Below are 13850 nucleotides of genomic sequence, written 5' to 3' on the forward strand. Positions count from 1 at the left end.
GTAGGGCTGGTGAGGGCTGTATTAAGTGATCATTTTTCTAAGATCTTTTATAGCTCTAAAACTGAATCATCTACTGGAGAAAGAGATGAGTACTTATGTATATGGAATTGTATGTATGTGACATTTTTACATATTAAGTAACTAGAAGGAAGCCTCTCATTTTGAGAGAGGAATTGAAAAAATATGATATACATTTGAAAAATTAAAATTAAGGTTAGATAATGCCAATTTTCCGAGTTAGAAAAAAAACCCTTTGGCTAACACTACCATAACCAGATCCGATTCTTAAAATGCACAGACTCTGCTTTAAATCATGGTTCTCTTAATTAGGGTCATCGCTACAATGAAGGCTGATTTGGGTGCTCGTCTAATAAGAAAACGCCTGTTTCGGTATATTATCAACCCCGATTTGCCAGGCATTGAATTTCCTGATATGGTCTGCTGGGAACCTTAAATGAACAAGAGCAATTACAAACCTAAAGTCTGCAGCCATTTGTTGGCACTATCTCAGGATAATTTCCCTGAAACAGTCATGATGAAATGCAAAGGTAGATAATTTAAAAATCCATTTAAAATAGCTGTGGTATAATTTAAGCTAAGGTCTTTCTCTATAGTGGACATTACAGCAAGACAGTGTATTTTGAAATGGATCCTTTACAAATGATCTTTTCTTAGCCATCATTGCCATCGGAAGCACTTTAAACATGTTTAAATAATTTTCTTCAGTGGGGCATGAGTAAAACAAAAAACATTGGTATTATTCGGTTTTTGTTTAAATGAAAAAGGCATAAAAGCTCATCTTAACAGAAATCTGTCAATGGCTCATAATCACCCAAAGGAAAGAAAAAACTATGAAAAATTCAACAATTAAGAACACAACTACATTTTTCTTTAACTTGAGTAACAAATTAAAATGTGAAGACATGGTTATTTTGTGGACATATAGGTATGATAACTGTGCAGAGGGAAAACTGATTTTACTTTTCATTTAATTTTCTTTCTATCAAATAACTTCTCCTCTGTCGTATATGTCCCATGATAAATGGAAACATAATGAAAAAAAGTGTGCCTTACAATTAACTACTAAGGTAAACACATATCGGAATTATGACACCACATTCATGGGTGTTTCTTTCCATCTCTCTATCTCTATCCTTCTCTCTTTAATTTCTCCTCTTAACATTCTCAAGCAGGAACTGAATATCAAGATTTAGGTTCAGTACTAGCCCAATTTTATCGTTGATCTCTCAAACCAGAAAATATGGGTTTATAGTGGAAGTCCTGACACAGGCTGGGCTCTAATAAACTACAAGATGGACCAATAAACTACAGAAAGAACCTATTACCAAGAACCATTACTACTCAGAGAACAGAGCAAAATTTATTTTGTTCTGAATCTTGCTAGAGATCTCTAACATAACACAGGCGATTTTAAACCTGGCTTCGTGTTGGAGGGAAGCTTATTGCAGAGGAAAGCCCCAGACTCCTAGTGGGGGGAGCTCTTCCTGTAATATTTCATGTGTGTCACATCAAAGTGGGAATGGACTCATCTCTGAAGGAAACTCACATTAGGACAATACAGAAAAGGCCATGGGTCATATCTATGATTGGTTTTAAAGAGAACCACTTGAGAGATGGTTAATATACACATTATATTATATAGTGTCAGTGGTCTCCTGGCCTTCATCCTGGAAGTGACATGGATGCATTACTTTACAAGGGGTGCAATGGTCACCCCTCAGACGCTTAATTTTAGCCTCTTCTCATTTCTTTAAGTTCCACGTTACCATCTCTCTCACAATATTTTGATTGCTAGTAACGACAACTTGTTGATAACGATCACTTCATGTTACTCACAGTAAAATGGTGAATGGTGGTTGAACCTGCTGCCTCCCAGGCCCATGTTCTGACCCCTGAACTTATTCTTCTTCTGTATATCAGGTATTGGCCGAGTATAGAGCCATTGTTATTCACAGCACAATGTTCATGGTTTCTGGTGCTGAGCTCAGAGTCTCACCTTTTTAAGATGGGCTTTCAGAAAGATGGATGCAAACAATTTCAATTTTGAGGACATGATACCTGGGTGACTACTTCCATCACTGTGAATCTCCTGCCTTCTTCAGACTGTAGTGACTTTGACCCTGATTCATCATTGGGATTTTTGCCTCTTGTTTTTGCCCCAATGAGGATTTCATTTCTCATTTGTTTTCTCAGAATTGAACATTGATTTTTTTTCCCCACAATTGTTCCCTGCCTTACAATTCAGTCTTGGCATCTAAACTCCTACCTTCCCTGGGTTGTCACATTTACATTTCCGAACTGCCCCCCACCCCCTATCACACACAAATCACACCAGCTCCATCTTGGCCAATGGTGACTTTGGGAATAGAATGAATCTGCTTTTTACCAAAGGCTGAACAAACTGTGTATCTATATTAAAAGCAAACTCACAGACCAAGTGTCTAACATCATCACAAAATCAAACAACTCAGGAGAGTGTTTTATGCAAACGTACAAATTATATGCTAGGAAAGAACAAAAAAGAATATCAAGGAGTAAGAAGGAAACAGTGGTGAGTCAATGCATCCTGTACAAGATCTTTCTTCACTACTCTGTCATCTCTCTCTCAGCTTGTTTGTTGTTACAGTAAATAATTAGAGGGAGAGCAATTCTGAGCCATTTTATGTGAAAACTGTTAAAGGAAATAAAGGTAAAGCAGACAAACATAAAAACTACTAAGAAACCTTGAACAGAAATGGCTAATTATAGAGCTGCTATTAAAATACATTTTTACCCCTTCTTGAAAAAGAATTTTTGTTTTATAATTTACAGACCTACAGTGCCCATTACAGTCTCAGACTCTGAAGGTATTGATCCCCTCTGTCTCTTGCTGCCACATTTGTTCTTTCTGGGTCTTCTTCCCCTGAGAGTTTTGCTGATTTCATAATTGAGGGGTGGAGTGAAGACCGGGGAAGTCACCAAAGATGACCTGCTGTGTGAGGGACAGGCATAGTATCTGCCTGGGCTGTGGGAGGGGGGCTCTCCATCACCCATGCAATTTTCCTGCTTGATTTTATTTATGTTTTTGGTGATGATTGTCACAAGAGTAAGTATCCTCATCAGGGTGTGGCTTAAAAACCAAAGGCACTCATGCAAAGTCTGCATAGTTAATCTGAACACATTCTCTATCACTGGAGATGTATATATCCTTTAAAACAAATGGTTCCATTTAACCTAGATCCCTTTGTGTTTCATCATTTAAAAGCAATGGAGGGCAAACAATTTTTACAACTATGAACCCAATGTATAGCCCAGATGCTCTTGGGTTGTGGTGAGTATGAGAATAATGAGACACTCCCCCATTCCATAAGGAGGTTTTCCTTTGAGCTGAAGCTTCCCTAAAAACAGTATCATCTCGCCTCTTCTTTGGGACCAAGGGTAGAGCTGAGAGGACTCAGAATTTTTCTTCTAGGCTGTGAATGGTGGGAAACAGTCTTAGCTTGGAAGGCATCTTACAAGTAAGATATGTGTCAGTCCATCTCAATGGAAAATTAGGTCTTGTCTGAATGGCATTTTGACTGGCAGCAGACAGCTTATTTAGCTCCTGATGACATCCAGAATTGTTCACCAGCAAATAGCTCCCATGAATACTCTGACCCATATGTGAACACTCACTGACCATCTTGTCTCAGGTAAGGTACACTCATGCAAACCAAAAGTCAAGGAAAAGATGCGGTGGGAAAAACATAGAACTTCTTATCATTTTATTCTCCTAAAAAATTGAAAATTTTTAAACAAAGATCGTATTTTAATAGTAGGAGACATTTTAGCACTGAAGGGCGGTTTCAGATTGAATATAGAGTGAAATGATTTTGCTTTCAGCTTCTGAATTGTAGATATCTTTCCTATGGATCTTGCACATAGTAGTCTTCAATAAATTCTTGCTAGATGATAAAATATTTTTTTGAAATAATATACTCTGGGAGTCAATAAAATATGAAAAAAAAAGAGAAAGGATTTTGTATTAAATTTCTCTGCTCCTTTCCACTGTCCCAAACCTGCTGGAGAGAGCTGACAGAATGTGCTGGGAAATCAATGATGAGGACAGACTCTCATTCCTTTATGCGGTAGGATGAACAAAACAGGTGGTTGAGGGAGGAGGAAACAAGTGTTGGTTGCAGGAGAACAAGGTCCGATCTGTTCTGACAACCTGGCAATGAAAAGCCTCTTAATCTAGACAGAGGCACAGAAACTCCACAGTCTAACCGAAGGTAGCCCTTGAATGACAAGAATTTACAAAAGGCATAAGCTCCTTTGTGGGCTCAGCTTCTCAGGGTGTCCCTTGCCATGCTGGTCCATGGAGATCAGAGTAGACTGCCCATGTGACGATTTCATGTGTTGCCTGCCTGTGTCACAAATGTAACCTTACCACTGGGGCCAGAGATTTATTTCTGACATCTGGCGCAAGTCATCAAAACAAAACTTGAAAGGCAGCAAGTTGTGCTAAGCTGTCACTCAGACCCTATCTGTGTGCTGGGGTTCCTGCATCCTTGACTAACCAGCCTCCTTAGAAGGTCATCTGAATGTCTTTTTCTCTTTGGCAATGCTCATGGCTTGTCTCTTTCTTTTTCTTTTTTTGAGGCCAAAAGCCTGAACAATAATTTGATTCTTTAGGTTAGGCAGTACTTTAAATGGTCATTTTTGAAGTTTAGCTGGTGCATAACCTCTGTAATCACAAGGTTCCGCATTTGCCTTCCTGAAGCATCTAAGTGAACAGGCAGGAATCTGTCCTCATCCTCGGCCCCAGTCGCCCTCCTTTCATCCTCCTCTCTCCCACACATGCCCTCACTCCTGCGCTACTCACCCACCAAGGCAGGTCTGGCCATGGCAGCGAGGGGTCGACATCAAAGCACGTTCTCAGCCAGCGGCTCGCCTCTAATGCTGGCATAACAGAGAGAAACAGAGAGAGTGTGTGAGCAAGAGAGAGGGGGGACGGGGGGCGCGGGCAAGAGAGAGAGCGGGTGAGAGAGAAGTACCAATCGTTTGAATGGCCTCTCACACAGAAGGAGCTCAAAGAATAGAACAAAACCTTCCATTTTCTCCCTCTTTGTAATAAGCCGAGGCAAAATGGGCCTGTGTGGGGCATAGCCGAGTTTGAACTGCATTAGCACTCTTTCAGTTTACAAACAAGAGGCCTAATTTAGAAGAAAAATCTCCTATCTGATTATTTCTTTGTGTTCATCCATGTGGAAAAAATATCTGTTCAGAGAAGGTGGGGTGGGTATTGAAGGTGGCTTATTAGCTCTCAGGCTGAATCATGATTGTGAAGGGCAATTGGGACATCATTATTCATCTTTAATTTTCAGACTGAAAAAAATTAAAAAATGAAGGATTGCTAGTTTTGAGTACTCACTGTATGAAAATATTCAGTAGATTTCCTTGTCACTCTCTCTAACCAGATTCTTCACAAGCAATGCAGCAAATCCTTGTAGTATGTGATCAAATGTCTCCTTTTTCTTAATTATGTATTATGGCAATATGAGGGGATGCAATTAGGGTCACTGATGGACAGAACACTCCAGAGAGTTCCTTGCAATCTTCTGGGTTAGCAAAACCATCACAGATGCCAAGTCCCTGGGTCCTGGCTGTCTGCAGTGCAGGCCAGGGATGCTGTCATCAGGTTTTGCAAGTGATCAGCTCAAATGCATCAGAAGGACAGGGATGGGCGTGAGGCAGGAGATGGATGGGCCCTAGGCTGAACAGTTTCTCCCCTCTTGACAGAAACTCTGTAACAGCAGAAACTCCATAAAAGCAGGATGATGGAGGAGGCTGGGCCCTGCCCAGATAGAAGATAAGAGACCACATATTCCTTATTCTCGAAGTCAAGGAGACTTCTCAGACTACACATGCGCGGAAAGGCTCCTTGGAGGTCAAAAAGGGAGAGGGAGCCACCTCATAGTAAGTGATGTAAACTACCCATAGGCCTCTTCACTGGAATCCATCTTGGCTAAGAGATGCACACACATACAGGAGAAGACCCTGAGATAAACCAAAAACAGACTCAGAACCAGGTAAAGCAAGATGATTGGTCAAAGGAAGCCTGTAAGAAATGCCCCAAAAAAGTGATTCAAACTGCCACGAGGGTACGACTCTCTCTCTCTGAGCCCACCCATGTGTCTGTCCACACATACTGTACTCTTTTTCCTCCTAATAAACACTTTACTTGCTTCACTACTTTCCGTCTCTATGTGGAAATTAATTTCTTCATAGCTGAAGGGTCAGGGCCTTGTCACTGGCCACTGGTGGTCCCTGGTGGTGGTCTGGTGGTTAGGATTTGGTGCTCCCACCGCCGTGGCCTGGGTTTGATTCCTGGTCAGGGGACCAAAATCTTGCTTCAAGCTGCTGCAGGCCGAGGCCACCCGAGATCAGGAGCTTCATGGAAAGGATAAAGGATGGTTGTTTTATTGTTGAATAATTCCACAAATCTCCATTTGGAAGGTTTATTGATTTCTCAAAAATGAAAGAGGGGAAGAAATGTAAGACAGATAAGACTGCATGGTAGGGAGAGAGCTGTCTTAAGGTAATGTCTGAGTCTTTCTTAAATTAGGTGAGGTAGAACTCTGTTATGAAAGAACATCTCTTTTGCATTTTGGAGATAAAATATATTTTAGGGAGAGATAAGATTAGCCCAGATGTTGGTCTTAGAGTATGTCTAGTCTCATTTTAGACAGTCCTTTTGATTACTCTCCTACTGGCATTTTTTTCTAAATTCTTAGAAGCATTTCTTAAGTTGAGTACTCCGGAATCTTAGGAATGTGCTTGAACACTACACAAAGCTACAGCTTTAGGAAAACAACAGGGGAATTTAACCATGTAGACCTGTGGTAGCCTGTTGTGTACAGGTAAGAATGAGAACTGAATAAGGATGTCAAGCTTGGAGAACATCGTCACTGGAGATCTAAATCTAGGGACAGTCCTACATTATTGATCCTCAACAGTTCAGATATCTTCTTTCTTGAAGGCAGGAGGAATGCAAAAATATTTCATCTGACATGTGACCACTGGTTGATTGGTAGTGCTACTCAGAGTATAAGGTTGAATGGACTTCTGAGGTCATGTCTGGTCTCATGTTGTGATAGATTATTGATATCTGCTCTGTGTGTGCATTTTTGTGTGCCTGTAGTTGGGTGTCATCTGGTTTAGAGGTGTGCATGCTAGGTTTTGCTATTCCTGCACTGAATTATCTAAAGAATCCTTTCATTCCTTGAGATCCTGGATACTAGAGAGCTATGTTTTACATCTATTTTGTGTTGTAATTGATAATAAGTCATCTTTCTTTTGGAGCATTAGTGTAGCAGACACTGTGGTCTTGTCTTCCTTGAATTTACCTGTTAAGGGGGAAATCAGTTTTTGCCCCAGTTTTTTCAGGGAAGAGAATTCCTCTTGCTTAATATATGTCAGTGATGGGGATCTATTCCCCTGACAATGTTTTGGGAACAGGCATATGAAACAATTCTGATCAGGAACGCCTCTTTCCTAAGTAACAATTTGTTAAGTTTTATTTGCTTTAAACAGTGATTCAAAAGAAGAAGGCAATCGCTGGTCTTTGTTTTGTGAGAAGATGATGATTAGAGCAGTTCTCTTACTCTTAAAGAAAGGCACACTGGGAGAAGCTACACTTTTCTGCCTCTGGCCATTGTTGTATGAGAGTATGATGCTTGGACCTTCTCTAGTTTCTCATAACCACAAAGGAAGAAGCTCCAGTACAAATGCCAACACTCTGAAATGCTAGAATGCTGATTTTGTTGAATGATTAGATTTTCTCTAGAAATAAAGTGCCCTTATATTTTGAAATTTTATGCTTCTTTAATTTTTATGGGGTAATAAAACACATAATGAGAATGGATTTAACACAGAAACAAATCATATGTTTATAACATGTGAAGGCTAAATGATATGATGAAATAGTATATAAAAGATGGTTTTATCATAACAGTTTTTAACAGTTTAATGAGGCCTATATGGCAGACAACAAGCTCAACATATGAAAAGTTTAATTAGTTGATCAATTTTGACATATATATATATATATATATATATATACATGTAAATGCTGTTTTCAGTGTAAGGTCTTTCACATATATTTGTAATGATATTGTTTGGTAAATTTAAGTTTGTGCTATTCGTTGCTAATGTATTTATAGATACGAATTTTCTGTGTTAATCTTGTATCCTGCAACCTTTACAAACTCACTCATTAGGTCTTGTATTTTTTTTTCTAGTTTACATTGGATTTCTACACAGACAATTACATGAACCATGAATAAATCGAGTTTTGTTTTCTCCTTTCCAAACTGGATGCCTTTTATTTCTTTTTCTTGTCTTATTCAATTGGCTAGATACCTCATATAACGTAGAATAAAGATTGTGAGAGTAGACATGCTTGTCTTACTCCTGCTCTTGGGGGAAAAACATTTAGACTTTCACCAATAAATACGATGTTAGCTATAAGTTTTTGTAAACGTCCATTATCAGGTTGAGGAAGTTCCCTTCTATTTCTAGTTTGCTGAAAATTTTTGATCTGAAATAGACTTTTCTAAATGCATATTTTTACATGTATTTAAATAATCATAATATTAATACTTTATCACATTGTGATCACATAGTGGATCACATTGATTGATCTTTGAATGTGAAACTAACCTTGCTTTCCTATAATTAATCCCAGTTCATCATGATGTGTTAGCATTTGTATAAATTGTTGGGTTCAATTTGCAAAAACATTATCTAGAATTTTTGCTACTTTATTCAAGAAGTATATTTATTCTTTTCTTGTAATTTATTTGTCAGAATTTGATCAGTAAGTAATGCTGGCCTCATAAAAGACACTGGAAAGAATTATCTCCTCTTCAATTTTATGGAAGAGCTTGTGAAGTATTAGTATTTTATCTTTCTTAAATATTTGATGATATTCATCCATGAAGCCATTTACTCCAGGAATTTTCTTTGCAGAAAAGTTTTCAACTATAAATTTAATTTCTTCAACTGATATAAGGCCATTCTGATTTCCTATTTCTTCTTAAATAAGCTTTGGTAGTTTGTGTCTTTCAAGGACTTGAACAATTGCATCTAGATCGTTGAATTTATTGATGTAATGTTGCTCATAACTTTTCCATATTATCTCTATAATACCTGCAGTATCTGAAATGATGCCAACTCTCACATTCCTGATATTTACAATTTATGTGCTCTCTCTTTTTCCCTGACGGTAAGGCTAGCTAGAATTTTATCAATTTTATAGATCTGTATAAGACCCAGGTTTTGGTTTATTGATTGTCTCTATTATTTTATACTATCTGTTTTATTAATTTTCACTTTGATCTTTATCATTTATTTCTTCCTAATTTTGTGTTAATTTGTTATTTTTCTACTTATTTTTAAGGTGAAAGCTGAGATCATTATTTTGATACCTTTCTTCTTTTTCTAATATGAGCTGCTAATTGCTATAAATTTTCCTGTAATTATTGCTTTAGAAACATCCAACACATTTTGATATGTTGTGTCTTTGTTTTAATCCATTTCAAAATACCTCATCTTTGGCTTTTGATGGGTTATTTTTATATATGTTATTTCATTTACAAATCTTTGAGGATTACCCAAATGTCTTCTTGCAAGCAATTTCTATCTCTTTATTTATTTTATCTATCTATCTATCTATCTATCTATCTATCTATCTATCTATCTATCTATCTATCTATCTATCTATCAATCTATCTATCTATCTATCATCTACCTATCTATCTATCTATTGTGGTCAGAGACTATACTTTGTTGATTTGATCCTTAAAATTTTATCTACACTTGTTTTATGGCCTAGAACATAGATAAATATTGGTAAATATTCTGTGTGTACTTGAAATGAATGTATATTCTACTGTTGCTGGGTAGAGTTTTTATAAGTGTCAATTAGGTCAAGTGTTTTGACACTGTTGTATATCTTCTATATCCTTACTGATTTTCTGTCTAATTATTTTATCACTTATTAAAGAAGGTTAATTAAGTCTCCAACTATAATTGGGGTTTTGAATATTTCTCCTTGCAGTTCTATCAATTTTTGATTTTTGTATTTTGAAGTCCTGTTGTTGGATACATAAATACTTAGGATTATTATGCTGATACATTGACCTATTTATCATCAGAAATTGTCTCTCTCTGTAATAATATTTTTGCTGTGAAATCTACTTTATCTAATATGAAAATAGTCACTCCAGCTTTCTTTTGATTATTGTTGTAGAGAATGTTTTTCCCCATTCTTTTTATTTTAGCCTATTTGTGTCATTATATTTTAAATTTATTTCTTGTTGGATCTTGCTATTTTATCCAAAATGATAATTTAAAGCTTTTCATTGGCTTTTTAAATTATTTACATTGAACATTTATTGATAGGATTGGACTTATGTATATTTCTACTTTTTAATATGTCACATCTATTTTTTGTTCTTTTCCCCTCTTTTTCTGTATTCTTTGGGATTAAAATGTTTTTATGATTTCTTTTCATCTCCATCATTAGTTTTTGTTTGTGGTTGCTTTAGGGTTTATAACATGCATTTTAGACTTATCTACCTTCAAATAATATCATACCAGTTAGTATGCATCACAGGAACTTTGCTATATTATAATCCCATTTCCCCTTTGCTTTTCTAATATTGTTGTATATTTTACTTCTATATTTGTTACCCCCCCCAGAGCATTAATTTTTAAACAGTTATTTTCTTCCTATATATAAAAGTGATAATACAATCAAGGTCTTATTTAAATAAAATAGAAAAAGTCTTTTATATTTTCCCAAGTAGTTGCTATTTCCAGTGCTTTTCATTAGTTTGTGTGGGTCCACATTTTTCTCTGGTATCATTTTTTTCTTCTGCCTGAACAATTTATTTTAACATAAATCTACTTTTGCTAAATTTTTCAGCTTCTATATGTCTGAAAAAATCCTTTATTTTGTCTTCATTTATGAGAGATTTTTTTGCTGGGTATATAATTCTAGGTTGACTTTTTTTTCCCCTTCAAAACTTTAAAGATATTTCTTCACTGTTCTTTTTTCTTTTTTCTTTTTTTTTTTTGTGGTATGCGGGCCTCCCTTTGTTGTGGCCTCTCCCGTTGCGGAGCACAGGCTCCAGACGCGCAGGCTCAGCGGCCATGGCTCACGGGCCCAGCCGCTCCGCCGCATGTCGGCCATGGCTCACGGGCCCAGCCGCTCCGCGGCATGTGGGATCCTCCCAGACCGGGGCGCAAACCCGGTTCCCCTGCATCGGCAGGCGGACGCGCAACCACTGCGCCACCAGGGAAGCCCCTTTTCACTGTTCTTTGACTTGAATTTTTTCAGACAAATCCATGTCATTTATATCTTTGTTTCTCTGTAAGTAATATATCTTTTATCCTCTGGCTGCTTTTAAGATTTTCTCTTTTTTATTTCTTAAAGAAATTTGTTAATGATATATTTTGGTATGATTTTATTCCTATTTCTTGAACCTGGATTTCTTTGAACTTGAATCTGTGGGAATATAGTTTCATCAAATTTGGAAAATTTTCATCTATTGTTTCTACAAATAATTTCCTGTCCCACTTTTCTTCCACTCGTTCAGGGATTGCAATTACATGTACACTAAATCCAAGCTGTTTATAGTTGTCCTATACCTCACTGAAGTTCTGGTTACTATATTCAGTCTTTTTATTTTTGTGTTTTATCTTAGTTCACTAATCTTTTCTCCTTCAGTATCTAGTTTGTGGTTAAATTAACCCATTGGTTTTATCACCTTCACACTATATTTTTCCTTTCTAGAACTTCAAAATGTTTTTTGTATCTCCATCTCTCAGTGTGATAAAGTTTCCCTTTACCTTCTTGAATATACAGAGTATAGTTATAATAACTTGTAATGTGTCCTTGACTACTGACTCTATAATTTCTGTCATTCCTGGATCTTTTTCTATTGATTTATTTATCTCCTCATATGGGTCATATTTTCCTGCTTCTATGAATACTTGGTAATTTTTTTATTAAATGCTAGATTCTGTGAAATTTTCTTCATTTGGTTCTAGATATTTTTTATTTCTATAAATACCCTTGATTTTTATAGGGTAAATGACTCATTCAATATACCTGGGATTATCCTAGTTTTAAAATTATACATTCTTCATCCCAGGGATCTTTTCATTCAGGGCAAACTGTGATTGCTGCTCATCTTAGTCACTTGGAAAAACTTTAATGCTTTTGTGGCTTGCTTTTAAGATTTATTAGATGGGTCCAGAGCACCATTTAATTTAGGGCTATGTTGCTCCACTACTGATGCAATACTGTTTTGAGTTGTCTGCCTGATTCCATTTGGATTGTGAAGTTTTCAATACTGGCAGTTAGAGTACAATTTGTGTAAGTTCCAGGGGTTCTTCCTTTGGCTGATTTCAGTTGGTTCTTTTCCTGATCTTTGTTTCTTTGTTCACACACATGTGCTCAGAATTACTTAGCTGAAGACTTAAGGGTAACCATTTGCTGTTCTCTGGAGTCCTCTCTCTGTGCAGTTCTTTCTTTTCTGGAACTCTGACATGTGACCTCCATCTATCTTGGCCTCCCTGGAAATCTAGTGTTGTCTGCTCACATCAAGGAGACCATTAGGCTCTTACTGGGTTCCATTTCTCTACATTGCCCCCTGGAAGGTGTCTCCAGGCTGTAAACTAGGGACATCATAGGGCTCATTCCATTCTTTTTTCTCTTTTACAGAGCACCACCTAGCATGGTATTAAGGAAAGAAAGCTGATTAGTGCCAGAACACCTGGTTTGAAAACTCACCTTCACTTCATATGACCCAAGTCCCTTAATAAAGTCATTAACATCCCTGAGACTCAGACTCCTCATCTGTAGAATGAGGATAATAAGAAGGCAAAATGTTATCAAGTCAGAGGAAAATTCTGTATTTTTTAACTCTTTGTAAAATGTAAAGCTTTATGCAAATATAAATTGGTTCAATGATCATTTAGAGTTTTTCAATAAAAATAAAAGAAATTACAGAAGCCTTTCATTCCCATGTGAAAGGTTAGACAGTGCAATCAAACACATTGGTATACAGCTTCAGCTCCCCTGTTTAAAAAATAATTTATTGTCAAAGATTTCATTTGACAACCACATCCATGATGTAGTCCATGATATCAGTTTTATAACTAGCAGTTTAACTGATTTTTTTAATGATTACACAGTTAGCATTTAGAAGGAAAAGGATTTTCCACTGTGGTATATAACATTATTTAATACTTTTTAGTGATGACAGAACAAAATCTGAAAGAAGAAAATTTGAAAATTAAATGACTGCTCTCTTCCACATATACCCATAGAGAAGATTCTGTAAATACATAATGAATAAAGGAATCCAAAGGGCCATGTTTATTTTACAGCAGCTTCTAAATCTGTAAATCATCACACTATGCAAGTAAGATTTATTATATGCACAATTTAGTGATTCTTTGAGTGATTGCATTTTTCAAGTGACTATTTTTGGTAGACGTTGTGTATTGCTTATTCAGTAGCCATTCCCATCCTTCCTCTGTGGCAGAGATCTGACTTTGTTTGGATGTATACTCATCTCTTCCCTCCCACAAACTCAGTGCTAGATCCTGATTATAGTAAATCAATAATGACAACATATTTGTAAAATTAATCCCTGTCGAGGCTTATAGCTGTAAATCAATTTTTTCCACCATTGCTATAAAAAGATTTCGTTATGTATGTATATTACAATGCATCAATATATTTTCTTATAAACGGTTATAATGATTATTATTATTTGATTTTTATTATTATT

The sequence above is a fragment of the Physeter macrocephalus genome, chromosome 11 (assembly GCF_002837175.3).
Source record: "Physeter macrocephalus isolate SW-GA chromosome 11, ASM283717v5, whole genome shotgun sequence".
NCBI lineage: Eukaryota > Metazoa > Chordata > Mammalia > Artiodactyla > Physeteridae > Physeter > Physeter macrocephalus.